We start from the raw sequence: 18,384 nt of genomic DNA on the forward strand, positions 1-18,384 counted from the left end.
CATGTGAGAGAGGAGGGATGGAATTAGAGCAGAGTGGTGGTTGTGGCCGTTCCCAGAAGCGTAGTAAGTTATCACGTAAGACAGAAGTCGGAACACACGGAGCACTGACGGAAAGAGACGGACACAAGCAGCAGCAGGAACTTTATGGACGTTTGTCTGAATGGCATCTACTTCCTCAGTGAGACAGAAAACAAAGCTGAATAATGAGAGTAAAGAATGTGGAAGGTGGTGGTGTAGGTTTCAGGAGAAGTTTAAATGATCACCTAGGTCAGACAAGGTGAGGGAAGTAAATGGATGAAGAACTAGTGCTCAGCAACATTAAGGGCTCATCTCACCTCAATGATCACTAAGTGCTGGAAGTAACACCAACAGTAAAATTAATTCTCCAGCCACTTTCAGCTGCAAAAGTGCAAATGCACAATCAGGGCACCCAAACAAGAAACAAATTTTGACAGGACTGAAGACCATGGCATCCGGTCCCATCACTTCATGGCAGATAGATGGGGAAACAGTGGAAACAGTGGCTGACTTTATTTTGGGGGCTCCAAAATCACTGCAGATGGTAACTGCAGCCATGAAATTAAAAGACGCTTACTCCTTGGAAGAAAAGTTATGACCAACCTAGATAGCATATTATAAGCAGAGACGTTACTTTGCCAACAAAGGTCCGTCTAGTCAAGGCTATGGTTTTTCCAGTGGTCATGTATGGATGTGAGAGTTGGACTATAAAGAAAGCTGAGAGCTGAAGAGTTGATTCTTCTGAACTGTGGTGTTGGAGAAGACTCTTGAGAGTCCCTTGGACTGCAAGGAGATCCAATCAGTCCATCCTAAAGGAGATCAGTCCTGGGTGTTCATTGGAAGGACTGATGTTGAAGCTGAAACTCCAATACTTTGGCCACCTGATGCAAAGAGCTGACTCACTGGAAAAGACCCTGATGCTGGGAAAGATTAAGGGCAGGAGGAGAAGAGGATGACAGAGGATGAGATGGTTGGATGGCATCACTGACTTGTTGGATGTGGGTTTGGGTGGACTCTGGGAGTTGGTGATGGACGGGGAGGCCTGGCGTGCTGCGATTCATGGAGTCACAAAGAGTCGGACACAACTAAGCGACTGAACTTAAGGGAGAAAAACAGTACTAAAAAATAAAACTACATACCTATATCACTAATGAATACAGATGTAAAAATGTCAACCAAATACTAGAAAACAGAATTTAACCGCACAGTTAAAAGTATAATACACCATGACCAAGTGGAATTTATCCCTGTAATGCAGGGATTACTCAACATAAGAAAATCAATAAATGTGATACACCTCATTAACACAACTTAGAAAAAAAAAATCACATGATTATCTCAACAGCCGCAGAAAAAGCATTTGACAGAATTCAACAATCTTTCATGATAAAAACACTCAAGCTAGCAATGGAAGGAAATCATTTCAACATAATAAAGGTCACAGAGCTGACTCTCGAGTAGTGTGGGTCTGACTGCACAGGCCCACTCACACATGATCTTCTCTTAATGAACATGTACTGGAGAGCTACATAATCCTCAGAACAGAACCACGAGTGCAGAATCCCAGACGCACTGTGCGTTAGTCCCTCAGTTGTGTCCGACTCTTGCAACCCCATGAACTGTGGCTCTCCAGGCGCCTTTGTCCATGGAATTCTCCAGGCAAGAATACTGGAGTGAGTTGCCATTTCCTTCTCCAGGGGATCTTCCCAACCCAGGGATTGAACACAGGTATCCTACATTGCAGGCAGATTCTTGTCTGAGCTACTAGGGAAGCCCACAGACTTATAAACACTGTTAAAAGGTCCACACTGTCCAAAATGTCCACAGATTCAATTCAATCCTTATGAAAATCCTAATGCACTTTTTGCATGTATAGGAAAAGTCATCTTAAAATTCTACAGAATCTCAAGGACCCCAAATAGCCAAAATAATCTTGAGAAAGAAGAACAAAGCTGCTAAGTCACTTCAGTCGTGTCCAACTCTGTGCGACCCCATAGACAGCAGCCCACCAGGCTCCCCCGTCCCTGGGATTCTCCAGGCAAGAACACTGGAGTAGGTTGCCACTTCCTTCTCCAATGCATGAAAGGGAAAAGTGAAAGTGAAGTCGCTCAGTCGTGCCAACTCTCCGTGACCCCATGGACTGCAGCCTACCAGGCTACTCCGTCCATGGGATTTTCCAGGCAAGAGTACTGGAGTGGGGTGCCATTGCCTTCTCCAAGAACAAAGCTAGAGGCCTCTAACTTCCAGATTTAAAAGCATATTACAAAGCTATCATAATAAAAAACTATGGTGCTGTTATATACGCAGATCAAATGTAAAGACAAATATACAGATCAATGGAACAGAACTGATATCCCAGGAAAAAACCCTTGCATGTACAGTTAGATAATCTTCAACAAGGATGCCAACACTGCACAATGAGAAAGGACAGTCTCCTAACAAACACTGCTAGGAAAAGTGCATGCCCACATGCAACAGAATGAAGGACCACCCTCATCTACATCACACACAAAAACTAGCTCAAAATGGATGAAAGAGTCAAACATAAGATGAGAAACTATAAAATTCTAGAAGAAAATATAGGGGAAAGACTTCATGACATTGTAATAAACAATGATTTCTTGAATATGCCATCAAAAGCACGGGCAACAAAAACACAAACTTCTGGCCCACCTCAGAAGGAGAAAAGGGAAAACACCCAAATATATGCAATAAGAAATGAAAGCGGAAAAGTAGCAACCAATACAAAGATATAACACAGAAACACAAAAAACCGTTTAAGAGAATATTATGAACAGTTATTCGCCAATAAATCGGACAACCTAGAAGAAAATGGACACATTTCTAGAAACATACAGCCTGCCAAAACTGAACCAAGATGAAACAGATTATTGGAACAGACCAATCACTAGAAGTGAAACAGAATCTGTAATAAAAATTAATAAATAAAATTTTTTTAAAAAATCTTCCTTCAAACAAACATTCAGAATGGCCTTACTGGGGGATTTGACTAAATGTACAAAGAACTTACACCTATCTTTCTCATACTATACCAAAAAACTCACGAGGAGGGAACCCTCACAAATTCATTTTATGAAGCCACCATCACTGATACCAAAACCACACAAAGACACTACCAGGAAAAAAAAAACTACAGGCCAGTATCTTTGATGAATGTAGGTACAAAAATCCTCAGCTAAATATTAACAAACCAAACCCAGCAATGCATAAAAAGGATCATACACCATTATCAGGCTCTGTTCATTCCGAGTCATAAGGATGGTTCAACGCACATAAATCAACTACTATGACACAACAGACCAACAAAAGGGAAGGCAAGAACCACATGGTCATCCCAACAGGTGCAGAAAAACATGTGACAAAATTCAACACCCACTCATGACAGACATTCTCACCAAAGAGGGCACAGATGGAACATGTCTCAACATCATAAAACCCATTTACAACAAACCCACAGCCTACATAACATTCACAGGTGAAAAGCTGAAAGCCTTCCAGCTAAATTCAGGAACAAGACAAGGATGTTCACTCTCACCACTTCTATTCAACACAGTATCAGTAGTCCTCATCACAGCAATCCCACAAGAAAAATAAATTAAAGGGATCCAAACTGGAAGGGAAGAGGTAAAACGGGCACCCTTTGCAGAGGACTTGAAATTCTATATATAGAACCTGACAGCCTCAACGCAAAAACCATTAGAAAGAGGAAGCCAGCAGAGCAGCAGGATACAAGATGAGCCTACGGAAATCCTTACACCAACAATAACACATCAGAAAGAGAAAATGAAAAAAATGTCATTTAAAATCATTTTAAAAATAAACACATAGGGATAAACTTCTTAGTCAAGGAGGTAAAGATCTATATGCTGAAAACTACAGAATGCTGATAAAGGAAACTGAAGATAATTTAAAGAGATGGAAAGACATCCGATGCTCTTAAGAGTGGAAGAGTTAACACTGTCAAAATATACAAACTATCCAAAGCAATCCACAGAGTCAATGTAATCCTTATGAAAATACACATGACATGTTTCATAGACCTAGAGCAAAAAAATCCTAAAACTATACGGAACCACAAAAGACTCAGAAGTGCCAAAACTATCCTGAGAAAGAACAAAGCTGGAAGTGTAACCCTTCCAGACTTCAGACAATATTACAAAGCTACAATAATCAAAACAGCAAGACACTGGCACAAAAAAAGACATAAAGAACAATGGAACAGAACAGAGAGCCCAGAAATAAAACCAACATCTTTCATCAATCTACAACAAAGGATGCAAGAATATACACTGGAGAAAAGATGGTCTCTTCAACAAGCTGTGTGGGCTAAGCTGGACAACTACACGTAAATCAGTGAAATGAAAACACTCCCTCACAATGTACACAAAACTAAACTCAAAATGGTTTGAAAACCTAAATATAAGAATGCATGCATGCTAAGTCACTTCAGCTGTGTCCAATTCTTTGCGACCCCATGGACTGTAGCCTGCCAGGCACCTCCGTCCATGGAATTTTCCAGGCAAGAGTGCTGGAGCGGGTTGCCATTCCCTCTTCCAGGGGTCTTCTCAACCTAGGGATCAAACCCACGTCTGTTATGCCTGCTGCATTGGCAGGCGGGTTGTTCACCACCAGCGCCACCTAGGAAGCCCAAGCATAAGAAAGGACGCCAGAGAAGCCCTACAAGAGAACCCAGGGAGAACATTCTCGGCCATAAACTGTAGCCGCATTTTCTTACATCAGCCTCCCACGGCAAAAGACAGAAAAGCAAAAATAGATAAATGGGACCCGATCAAGTTTAGGGGCTTTGGCAAACCAAAGGAAAACACCAACAAAATACAAAGACCTATGGAATGAGAGAAGATATTTGTAAATGATGTGACCGACAAGGGGTTATCATCCAAAATATACAAATGGCTCACAGAACTCGGTATAAAAATAATTAAAGAATGGGCAGCAGACCTAAGCAGTGAAGTGAAAAGTGGCTCAGTTGTGCCTGACTCTTTGTGACCCCGTGGACTGCAGCCCGCCAGGCTCCTCTCTCCGTGGAATTCTCCAGGCCAGAATACTGGAGTGGGCAGCCGTTCCCTTCTCCAGGGGATCTTCCCAACCCAGGGATCAAACCCAGATTACAGACATTTCTTCAAAGAAGACATACAGATGGTCAAAAAATGCTCAACATTGCTAACCACCAGAGAAATGCAAATCAAAACCACAACGAGGTATCACCTCACACCAGTCAAAATGGCTATCGTCAAAAAGCCTATAAATAATAAATGCTAGAGAGGGTGTGGAGAAAAGGGAACCTGCTTAGACTGTCGGTGGGAATGTAAATTTGTGCACCACTATAGAAAACAATGTGGAAGCTTCTCAAAAAATTAAACACAGAACTATTTTATGACCCAGTTATCCCACTTCTGGGTATATATTCAAAAGAATTGGAAAAAGGACTTTGAAGAGATATTTGCACAATCGTGTTCATTACAGCACTATCCACAACAGCCAAGAAGTGGATGCAATCAAAATGTCCACCAACGGATGAGTGGATAAAGAAAATATGACATATAAACACAATGGAATATTATACAACCTTTCAAAATAAGGAAATCCTGTTATATGCTATAAACACGAATGAACCATGAGGACATTCAGTTCAGTTCGGTCACTCAGTCGTGTCAGACTCTTTGCAACCCCATGAATCGCAGCACACCAGGCCTCCCTGTCCATCACCAACTCCCGGAGTTCACTCAAACTCATGTCCATCGAGTCGGTGATGCCATCCAGTCATCTCATCCTCTGTCGTCCCCTTCTTCTGCCCCCAAACCCTCCCAGCATCAGGGTCTTTTCCAATGAGTCAGTTCTTTGCATGAGGTGGCCAAAGTACTGGAATTTCAGCTTCACCATCAGTCCTTCCAAAGAACACCCAGGACTGATCTCGTTTAGAATGGACTGGTTGGATTTCCTTGCAGTCCAAAGGACTCTCAAGAGTCTTCTCCAATACCACAGTTATGCTAAGTTAAATAAGTTAATCACAAAAAGACAAATACTATGTGATTTCAGTGACATATGGAATCTAAACTAATCAAGCTCATAGAAGAAGGTAGAATGGTGGTTGCCAGGGCTGGGGTGAGGAGCAAATAGGACACTGTTGTTCAATGGGCAGAGTTTTAGCCAAGCAAGATGAAAAAGTTCTAGTATAACAATGTACATATAATTAACAATACTGTACTGTACACTGAATATGTTTTTTTTTTTACAACAATAACAAAAAGTTAAGAGTGGGCACAATTGGATTTATCTAACAGTGAAGTGAAGTCGCTCAGTCGTGTCTGACTCTTTGTGACCCCACAGACTGTATGTAGCCTACCAGGCTCCTCTGTCCATGGGATTTTCCAGGCAAGAGTACTGGGGTGGGCTGCTATTTCCTTCTCCAGAGGATCTTCCCCACCCAGGGATCGAACCTGGGTCTCCCGCAGTGTAGGCAGACACTTTACCGTCTGAACCACCAGGGAAGTACCTAGCAGTAGAGTTTCTCAACTAAGAAATGTAGCGAGGGCAAAGGTGCTGAGTATTTGCAACTGAACAATTATGACTGACCACAGAATTTAAAATGAATAAGGAAATGGAATGGCACATAAGGAGACTGTGGTGAGAAATGATAAAAAAACCGAAAGGGTCAATGGGGTGTAGGCCCCAGTAAGGTAAAAGGATAGCTTATACCAAAAGACATGAACTGGAAAGGTGAGAGAAGTGGTCATCAGAGAGTACAGTACTTGAAGCTGAACTTACAGAGGAGGGTTTCAGCTACTATAATTAAAAGCACATTATTACTGAATAACAGATCTGAGTTATGACCACAGGTGGCTGGAGTGGAAGACACGGGAAGAGGTCAGTAAACCAAGAGGCCAGGAAGGGAGTCACAGAATCACCCATCTAGCTGTTGAGATCAGCAAGAACAGAATAAAGTAGTATTGGAGGCAGCGAAACAAGATAAAATCTTCCCAGAGTAAAGGGGGAGTAATGCCAACAAAAGCCCGTCTAGTCAAGGCTATGCGTTTCCAGTCGTCACGTATGGATGTGAGAGTTGGACTATAAAAAAAAAAAGGCTGAGCACCAAAGAATTGATGCTTTTGAACTGTGGTGTTGGAGAGGACTCTTGAGAGTCCCTTGGACCGCAAGGAGATCCAACCAGTTCATCCTAAAGGAGATCAGTCCTGAATATTCATTGGAAGGACTGATGCTGAAGTTGAAACTCCAATACTTTGGCCACCTGATGCAAAGAACTGACTCATCTGAAAAGACCCTGATGCTCAGAAAGATTGAAGGTGGGAGAAGGGGACGACGGAGGATGCAATGGCTGGATGGCATCACCAACTCAATGGACATGAGTCTGAGTAAACGCCGGGAGTTGGTGACGGACAGCGAGGCCCGGCATGCTGTAGTCCATGTGGTCGCAAAGAATTGGACGTGACTGAGCGACTGAACTGAACCGAAGCCATGGTTCAATGGAAAATGGCCAGGAGCAGTAGTAGTAGGTGGTGTTACCTGATGAGACAACTTAAAACCATCTCTTTTGTTTGCTCCCAAATAAGGCAAGAGGGAGAACGGTGCAGAAGTAGCAAAGAGGGGCAAGGAGGATAACTCATCTCCAGGACCAAAGGAGAGGTGGTCTGCAGGAGAATCAGTATCCTCTGGTGTGAACCAAGTTTCATTTGCAAGAGTTCTTAATCAGAGGCCCATAACTCACAAAATTCAGGAGGTCCATGAACTTAGATGAGAAAAAAATTACATCTTTAGTTTTACTAACCCCTAACTGAAATTTAAACATAATTATTTATAATTATGAGTAGGCAAAGCGCACAATAGTAGCAGCAGTACCTGCAACTTTGTAACCAAAAGAATCAGATATGCTCATCAAATTATATACTTTTGCAGATAACTCAGAGTATTATTTATGTTCATTATTATTTTAAAATTAGGGCAGTTATTAAAACTCATCATTTAATGAGTTAATAAAAGAAAATATATATTACTATATCTTAAAATTTTTTAATTACTTTAATAGTATTTCAATATAATTGGGTTTCCTCTGTAATCTGGTATATTTTATTTTACACATTTAAAATGTTATTTTACACATTTAAAAACAGGGGGACATAGACTGTCTTGAGAGCCAGAAAGTGAACAGAAAGGTCAGAAAAAGAGGCACCCCGAAAAGGCTTCGGAGATTGAAAAGCAGAGTAAAGGCTCTGTCAAAGAGATTACACTGAGTCTTACAAAGAATAAAGGTCAACATGAGGTTAAAAACGAGAGAGATTCAGAAAATGTTTTGTGAAAAAGGCAAGCTGCAATACAAAATGCATGATACCACCTGTATGAAACATAGGTGGTATCATATATTGATGGAAATGGAAACGTATTTTTGTAAATGCAGAGAAAATTTTAAGATACATAAAGTAGCAAGAGAGAAAAAGAAATTTCACTTTTCTATATAGTTTGAATTGTTTACTACACACATGTATTATATTAAAAAAAGAAAAAGAAACATTTGTTTTTAGAGGAATTGCTTTTCTATTTTCTTTATAGTTTCTTTGGTATTCTTGTAGGACACCAGCTAGGCCTCCAGGGAACTCAGTGATACATTCCTGGAAGGAATGTTGTCCAGAAACATTTTTTTTAAAGCAGGGTGAGACGGACATCACAGGGAATAGTTTTAGCTATGTGGGGCTGTCATGAAACAATCAGCCTATGTTATCCCTTCAAACATTTGCCTTTTGGACTGAAGCAAGCAGGAAATTGAAAGCTTCATCTCCTGCAGCTCTCTCTTCGTGATTCAAAGCATGTCTGGAACAGGTAACTGCCAAGCAGGCTAGGACTAACAGGCACTTCTTATCAAAGAAAGCAAACACTGATAGCACTTTCAAGTTGACTGCTATTGCTGGCATATAGTGAAGCTGATTTTTTTCATTCAAAATGTATACAGCCACCTTATTGAACTCATTTATTAGTTTTCCAACTTCATCAATCGATTCTCTTGATTTTTCTAGGCAGAGTATATGCTTTGCAAAGGGCACACGCAAACAGCACAAGTTCTGACCTTCCCCCTTTCAAATACTTGCAGGCATATCTTCGTTTTATTGCATTTTGCAGATACTGTGTTTTCTTCAAATTAAAGATCTGCGACAACCCTGTGTCAAGAAAGTTTATTGGTGCCATTTTCCCAACAATATTTTGCTCATTTTGTGAGTTGACTCTGTGTCACAAAATTACAAAGTTTTTCATTATTATTATTATATCTGTTACGGTGATCTGTGATCTCTGTGGTTACAATTTTAAGAGTTTTGGGGCACCATGAACCGTGCCCACACAGACAGCAAACTTACCTGATAAATGTTGTGAGTGTTCTCACTACTCCACAACCAGCCACTCCCCCATCTCTCTGTCTCCTTGGGCCTCCCTATTCCCTGAGACACGACAGCACTGAAATCAGACAATTAAATGCCATACAGTGGGCTCTAAGTGTTCAAGTGAAAGAAAAGTCACACATCTCTCCCTTTAAATCAAAAGCTAGAAACGATTAAGCTTAGTGAGGGAGGCATGTCAAAAGCCCAAAGTACTAGGCCTCTTGCACCAAAACCAAGAATCAAGTCGTGAAATGCAAAGGAAAAGTCCTTGAAGGAAATTAAAAGTGCTGCTCCAATGAACACACACATGTTAAGAAAGAAAAACAGCCTTATTGTTAACATGGAGAAAGTTTTAGTGGTCTGAACAGAAGATGAAACCAGTCACAACACTCCCTTAAGCCAAAGCCTAATCCAGTGCAAGGTCCTAACGCTCTTCACATCTCTTCAGGCTGAGAGATGAGGAAGTTACAGAAAAAACAGTTTGAAAACAAAAGCAGGTTCATGAAGTTTAAGGCAAGAAGCCTGCATTGCAAGTGCAGAGTCTTAACCACTGGACCACCAGGAAAGTACCAGAACTGCCTTCTGTTGGAAGAAGATGCCATCTAGGACTTTCATAACTAGAGAGAGAAGTCCATGCCTGACTTCAAAGCTCAGGCCGACTCTCGTTAGAGGCTAATGCAGCTGATGACTTTAAACTGAAGCCAGTGCTCATTTACCATCCCGAAAATCCTCGGGCCTTTCAGAACTGTGCCCCGTCTACTCCATCATGCTCCCTGCATGAAACAGCAAAGCCTGGGTGACGGTACATCCGTCTACAACACGGTCTTCTGGACATTTCAAGGCCACTGAAGCCAACAGCTCAGGAAAAGATTCCTTCAAAATATTACGGCTTAATCTCCGAAACATACAAACAGTTGACACAACTCAACAACAACAACAAAAAAAAAAACAAGAAACCCAATCGAAAAATGGGCAGAAGACTTCAATAGACAATTTTCCAAAGAAGACATATAGACGGTCAGTAGGCACGTGAAATGACACTCAACATCACTAGTTATTAGAGAAATGCAATTCAAAACTACAATGAAGTACCACCTCACACCGGTCAGAACGGCCATCATCAAAAAGTCTACAAATAATAAATGCTGTAGAGGGTATGGAGAAAAGGGAAATCCTTCTACACTGTTGGCGGGAATGTAAGTTGGTGCAGTCACTATGGAAAACAGAATGGAGGTTCCTCAGAAAACGGAAGACAGAATCACCATATGATCCAGCAATCCCACTCCTGGGTATATACCTTGACAAAACTATAATCCAAAAAGATGACACGCAACCCTATGTTCAGGGCAGCACTATTCACAATAGCCAGAACATGGAAGCAACCTAAATGTCCATCAAAAGATGGATGGATAGAAAAGACGTGATACTTATATACAATGTAAGAATAATCACACAGTACGATGTAGTTATGTAATTACCTGTACAGTGGCTGCACCAACTTACATTCCCACCAACAGTGCAGAAAGATCCCGTTTTCTCCATACCCTCTACAGCATTTATTATTTGTAGACTTTTTGATGATGGCCATTCTGACCGGTGTGAGGTGGTACCTCATTGTAGCTTTGAACTGCATTTCTCTAATAACTAGTGATGTTGAGTGTGCTTCCCTGGTGGCTCAGAGGTTAAAGCGTCTGCATGCAATGCAGGACAGCTGGGTTCGATCCCTCAGCCGGGAAGATCCCCTGGAGAAGGAAATGGCAACTAACTCCAGGATTCTTGCCGGGAGAATCCCACGGACAGAGGAGCCTGGTGGGCTACAGTCCACAGGGTCGCAAAGAGTCGGACACGACTGAGCGACTTCACGTCACTTCACAATGTAACAGTAATTCATACACAATGAATTACTCAGCCAGGAAGAAAGAACAGGATCATGCCATATGCAGCAATAGGGATGCAACTAGAGATTACCATATTAAGTGAAGTAAGTGAGAAAGAGAAGGACAAATACTAGATGATTATCACTTATACATGAAATCTAAAATATGGCATAAACGAACCTATCTACAAAACAGACTCAAAAGACGGAGAAAACAGACCTGTGGCTCCCAAGGGGGAAGAGGGTGGGGGGCGGGGGGGAAGGACTGGGAGTCTGGGATTAGCAGATTTAAACTGTTATACACCGGATGGGTAAACAACAAGGGCTACTGTATAGCGCAGGGAACTGTATTTAATATCCTGTGATAAAACATAATGGAAGACTATTTAACAAACAGTGTCTATGTGTGTACCTGAGTCACTCTGCTGTACAGCAGGAGGAGGCACAACACTCTAAGGCAACCATGCTTCAATTTAAAAAATTAAAATGTAAAAAAAAAAAAAATGCTATTGCTCACTGACAATGCACCTGGTTACCCAAGAGCTCTGCTGGAAATGTACACTGAGTTTAATGCTGTTTCCACGCCTGCTAACAAAACATCCATTACTCAGCCTATGGATCAAGGAGTAATTTCACCTTTCAAGTCTTATTACTTAAGAAATACATTTCAGAGGCTTCTCTGGTGGCTCAGTGGTGAAAAATCCACCTGCCGATGTGGGAGGCTCCAGTTCAACCCCTGGTCCAGGAAGATCCCACACACCTCAGAGCAGTTAAGCCCAAGCGTCACAACTACGGAGCCTGTACTCCAGAACCCGTACTCCTCAACGACAGGCCCCTGCAGTGAGAAGCTTCGCAACAACTAGTGTGGACCCCACTCTCCACACCTACGGAAAAGCCCTCGCAGCAACGAAGACCCAGCAAAGGTAAAAATAATTTTTTTTAAAAAACCAGAAACACATTTTGTAAGGCTATAGTTGCCATACACAGTGATTTCACCAATGAATCTGGGTAAACTGGAAACCTTCTGGAAAATATACACCACTTAGATGCCATGAAGAGCAGTCATGATTTATGAGAGGAGGTCAAAATATCAACATTAACAGGAGTTTGGAAGAAGCTGATTCCAACCCTCATGAACGACTTTGAAGGGCAGAAGACTTCAACGGAGGAAGTAACCGCAGATGTGGTGGAAACAGCAAGAGAGCTGGAATCAGAAGTGGAGCCTGAAGATGGGACTGAATGCTGCAATCTCACGATAAAAACCAATAAGGATGAACAAAGAAAGTGGTTTCTTGAGATGGAATATACTCCTAGTAAAGATGTGGTGAAAACTGTTGAAATAACAAAAGATTTAGAATATTACATACGCTTATTTGATAAAGCAGCAGTAAGGTGTAGGAAGATAGGCTCAAACTTGGAAAGAAGTTCTACTGTGGGTAAATAGCTATCAAACAGTATTGCATGCTACACAGAAACTGCTCAGGAAAGGAAAAGTCAAACAAGGCAACAAACACCACTGCTGTCTTAAGAAACTGCCACAGACACCCCAACCTTCAGCAATCACCACCCCGATTAGTTAGCAGCCATCAACATTAAGGTGAGACCCTCCACTGGCAAAAAGACTGACTCAACTGAAGTTGCAGATGTCAGTCAACAATTTTTAGCAATAAAGTATCTTTAAGGCACCGATGTCGGCTTTTTTAGACAGTGCTATTTCCCATTAGTAGACTACAGTGTAGTATAGCTTTTACCTGCACTGAGAAAACAAAAATTCGTTTGACTTCTTTTATTAAGATATGTGACTGAACAGCCAACAAGATTATGATACATGCTTTACTGAGGTGGTCTGAAACCAAACCCACAACATCTCCAAGGTATGCTTCCATACTTTTTTTTTACACAAAACTCCTCAGGCAGAGATCTCCAGTTAAATGTTTAACAGTAGCAGCAGCAGCAGCAGCAGCAGCAGCAGCATTAAAAATGAGCTCTTAGAGTAACATGGAAATTTACATTACCATATGTAAAATAGATAGCCAATGGGAATTTGCTGTATGGCTCAGGAAACTCAAATAGAGGCACTGTATCAATCTAGACAGGTGGGATGGGGCAGGAGATGGGAGGGTGGTTCAAAAGGGAGGGGATATATGTATACCTATGGCTGATTCAACCCCACTCCAGTACTCTTGCCTGGAAAATCCCATGGACAGAGGAACCTGGTAGGCTGCAGTCCATGGGGTCACAAAGAGTCAGATACGACTGAGCAACTTCACTTTCACTTTTCACTTCCATGCATTGGAGAAGGAAATGGCAACCCACTCCAGTGTTCTTGCCTGGAGAATCCCAGGGACGGAGGAGCCTGGTGGGCTGCCGTCTATGGGGTCGCAGAGTCGGACACGACTGAGGGGACGCAGCAGCAGCAGCAGCATAGCTGATTCACGTTGAGGTTTCACGGAAAAAACAACAAAATTCTGTAAAGCAATTATCCTTCAATAGAAAAAATAAATTTTTAAAAAATGAGCTCTTCGTATTGCTCTTTTTCTCATGGAAAATATCTTGCCAGTTGTATTTGCTGTACGCTTCAGTTAATTTCATCTCTTATCAGGTTAAGGAAGTTTCTTTCTGTTCCTAAACCTAGTCTATCAGAACTGCTTACTGAACTTTATCTAATAGTTTTTTCGTCATCAATTAAGATGATTATACTGCTTTCCTCCTCTGGTTATTAATGTAGTGTTAATGATACAATGTGGCAACTGAACAATAACAATGATACTAATAGATTTCCTAAGGTGAAGTCACCCTTGAATCTCTGGGACAGTTTGATCCTACAGCTTTAATATACTTTTGGGTTTGATTTGCTAGTATTTTATTTGGGATCTTAACAATTAGGTGATGAGAAGGGCCTATTGCTTTCTTTTCTTGTGCTATCCTTTTTGCTGTGAGAGTTAATGCTAGTTTCAAAGAGTATCTTCCTGCATTTTTTCTTTCCTCTGGAAATGATGTATAACAGGAATTATCAGTTACTTTAAAGTTTTATAAAACATCTGGCCCTTTTAAGGATGTATCTTTTTGACAACTTTTTCTATTTCTCCATCAGCTACTGGATTATCAAGCTTTTCCATTTCTTCTGACCATTTCAGTAATTTCTATTTTCCTAGGAAATAATCCATTTCATCCAATTTCTAGGAAATGTGGCATAAAGTTGCACATACTATTCTATCACAAGACTTTTATCTTGGTATTTATAGAGTAGTTTATAGCTTTGTTTTAACGTTTGCTTCTAGTTCGTTTTCTTAATCAGACTTGCCCAGAGTCTGCTAATTTTTTATTTTACGCCAGCTGTTTTGGTTTCCATTAACTTATAACTTTATATTTATTATTCCTTCATTCTATTTCCTTTGACTTTATTTTGTTGTTTTAAATCAGGTGAACTGAATACTTTGTTCACTCAGTTTTAATCTTTCTTATTTACTGATTTTTAATTTTTATGAATTTCCCATAAAATTTCACATCGCCTTTACTGATATTACATGGTGCTCTCACTGTAATTTACTTCTGAATTGTGTGAGTTCAGCTATGACTGTCTCTTTAAGCTATTTAAAAGCTACGTCTCTTCCTCCCAAACACACACACACACAAACGCAGGCGTTTTTGTTTCCGATTCATGTCTCTGTTTGCTCTGCTTTTATTCTGGAGGGAGGTCAGGCAGCCTATTGCCAGTCGTTCTATGGCACTGTGATCAGAAAACACAACCTGTTTAACGCTCTTTGCTTTCTGAAAATCTACTGATTTTCTTTGTGGCACAAAACAAGTCGACTTTGAGGGACTATTCCATGTATTGGGAAAGCATATATACTCTCAAGAAGTAGACTGAGAAATGGAAAGCCACTGAACACCAACAGCTATTTTTTCCTCTCCAAAACTATACTTTATTTCTTCAACACATCTGATTCATTCTTCTATGGATAAATTTCTTAATACTTAATCATTTGAATCCCACCACCCTGACTGGGAGCAAAGCTTCTGTGTCTATTGGCCTAAGCATTCCAGTCGCCAGTGGCCCAAAAGCAAATTCCTAGGCAAAACAATCCAACCAGCCCCACTTGAATTAGAGGTCCATCCTCAATTACTGAACTATGGCCAGGAAAACCAAGATCGTTTTTAAGGTTTTTAAAGCTCACCCACAGCCAGGTCTCCTCTACTCCAGGGACATGGAAGAACTGTACTTCTTTACTCCCTTGCAGTTAGGTAAGGCCAAATGACTAGCTCCTACTACTGAAGCTACATAATTGCCGGTTACAAGATCCTCCAAAGTTCTCTTCCCTTCCATAGCAACCAAGAAAGCCACTTGGTTATAGAGAAACAGCTACAGACGGTAGAGCCTCTGACAGGTTTCTCTCAACTGCTTATACTTGACCTAACTTGACTGTGGGATGAGAAACAAACTTCACTCTGTCAAGCCACTAAAATCGGAGAATTTTTTTCATTACTGAGGCATAATTTAGCCTATTCTGATTAATAGTGTCCTCTTGATCACTACCTCCCATAGCTGCAGGAAGGTCAAGTTCTCTGATCTATACTCTATTTATAATAAAATTGACATCTCTAGTACAAATGAAATTTGAAGAAGAGAGTCTTTCTTCTCTACAGTCTCCAAATTTTTTCTAAACATGGCATATATTGTTTCCACAATTAGAGAAAAATACTCTTTAAAGAGCTAATAACGGTTTCAACAGAATGAGCACTTAAGTACTAGAAACTTAGCAATTATCTGGTCTAGTCCTGACCACTTCTATTCCAGAGAACAGAGAACTAAAAAGCATGTCTTGAATGAGGCTGCTGCTGCTGCTAAGTCGCTTCAGTCGTGTCCGACTCTGTGCGACCCCAGAGACAGCAGCCCACCAGGCTCCCCCGTCCCTGGGACTCTCCAGGCAACAACACTGGAGTGGGTTGCCATTTCCTTCTCCAATGCATGAAAGTGAAAAGTGAAAGTGAAGTCGCTCGGTCGTGTCCGACTCTTCGCGACCCATGGACTACAGCCTACCAGGCTCCTCCGCCCATGGGATTTCCCAGACAAGAACACTGGAGTGGGGTGCCATTGCCTTCTATCCAATGCTATATACCAAACTAAGGATAACCACTCAAGCCTCTGGATCAGTCAGCTAAGATAACACATTTTAAAATTTATTTCCCCATTAAAAAATATACTTCCTATGATTTTCCATTCTATTTCCCTACTTTATTCTAATTTTTTTATTCTAATTTTTACATATCTTACCACATTCTCAACCTACATAAGCTTAGGTCCTCTACTAGCCATTCTACTAGGACTCTAAACTTTCCTTTCCTAGCACCAATACCACACTGTCATGGCAAAACTGGGTGGGTTTGCATTTTTTTTTTTAATGCTAGTCTCCCCCATTAAAGCATAAGCTCCATGAAAACAGAACTCAGGGCTATCTTCATTCACTACGGTGTAACCAAGTCTGGAGAGTCTTTAGTCTGTGACAGTCGCGCATTATGTACTTTTCAGGTTGATTTATACTTTACAAGTCTTAAAGACTTAGAAATAATTACCAATACTAAGCTGATCATCTCAGAATTGTCTATGCTTCCTCAAAGAGACTTTCTTTCTCCTCAGAAAAGTTAAAGGCTCTATGGAAGGGCCAAGAAAATGAGAGGTTTTCATAAAGGGTACTGAAGCCTCCTCTGGAGAAGGAAAAGGCAGTCCGCTCCAGTATTCTTGCCTGGAGAATCCCACGGACAGAGAAGTCCATGGGGTCGCAAAGAGTCAGACACGACTGAGCGACTTCACCTCACCTGAAGCCTCCTAGAAATCAAGTAAATTAGGACTCAAGCTTTGGGAGGGAAGGGAAGTGAAGTCGCTCAGTCGTGTCTCTTTGCGACCCCGTGGACCGTAGCCGACAAGGCTCCTCTGTCCATGGAATTTTCCAGGCATGAGTACTGGAGTGGGTTGCCATTTCCTTCTCCAGGGGATCTTCATGACCCAGAGATCGAACCCAGGTCTCTGGCATTGTAGGCAGACACTTTACTGTCTGAGCAGGGAGAGTTCAAATGTACTAGTTTAAAAAGTACAACTATTGTGGTCAATCATACCTTTCCTCCTATAAAGGGATAAAAACGTAAACTAAAATTCCTCCCCACAACCCCACCCAAGAAAACCTGAGACAGGAAATCTCATTTTAATTTCTTGAGACGGACCCTTAAGTTGTTTATTTGCAGCCTTTCTACTTTTATAATATATATTTCTAAAGCTATAACATTTCCTCCAAGTACAGAATTAACTGTATCCCCAAATTTGAAATGACATTTTAATTATTTTTGAATCCAAAATAATTTTGAATTCTTTTGTAATTTTTTATTTGACCCATGTGTGGTTATTTAAAAATACAGTCTAATTTCAAATATTTTCTCATTATTTTTTGTTACTGGTTTCTAATTTAATTCCACTATCATCAGAGGACACTGTGAATGATTTCAATCCTTTGATATTTTTTGAGGCTTGCTTTAATGACACAGTGGGTCACACTCTATCCTTATTGGGTGTGATGTTCTCTATTAATTAGGTTATGTATTTTGTTGCAATATCTGACTTTCTGTATCTTTACTAATTTTTTGTTTACTAGTTTGATCAGCAGTCAGTGTGGTTATGGTCCTTAATCTAAAATTTTAGTTAACTTATACAGTGCTTATAGTGGGTCAGATACTAGTTCTAAAATATAAAATACATACATATATATATATGCTCCATGAAAGCAAATATATATATATATATATATATATATATATATATATATATATAAATAAATTTACAACCACTCCAGGAAGCAGAAGCCATTATTCCCACTTTACAGATGAGGAAACAGACACAGAGATGTTAGTTTACCAAAATTGCTGATAGCCCAGCTAAGAAGCAGCAGAGCTGGGATTTAAACCCAAGCAGAGTCTATGCTCTTAATACTATATAACACATGATCCTAGTATAAAATGTTTTCCCTCAAGTAGAAAAAAATTCCATTGAAACAATAACCCCCCCTCAAATGGTTAAGA

General features: G+C 40.7%; 1 pseudogene; it reads left to right on the forward strand.

Moving 5' to 3' along the window:
* Positions 1 to 18,384, forward strand: part of LOC138087289 (uncharacterized) — a 48,380-nt pseudogene that overhangs the window by 13,445 nt on the left and 16,551 nt on the right.

Source organism: Capricornis sumatraensis, chromosome 10 (genome assembly GCF_032405125.1).
Source record: "Capricornis sumatraensis isolate serow.1 chromosome 10, serow.2, whole genome shotgun sequence".
Classification (NCBI taxonomy): domain Eukaryota; kingdom Metazoa; phylum Chordata; class Mammalia; order Artiodactyla; family Bovidae; genus Capricornis; species Capricornis sumatraensis.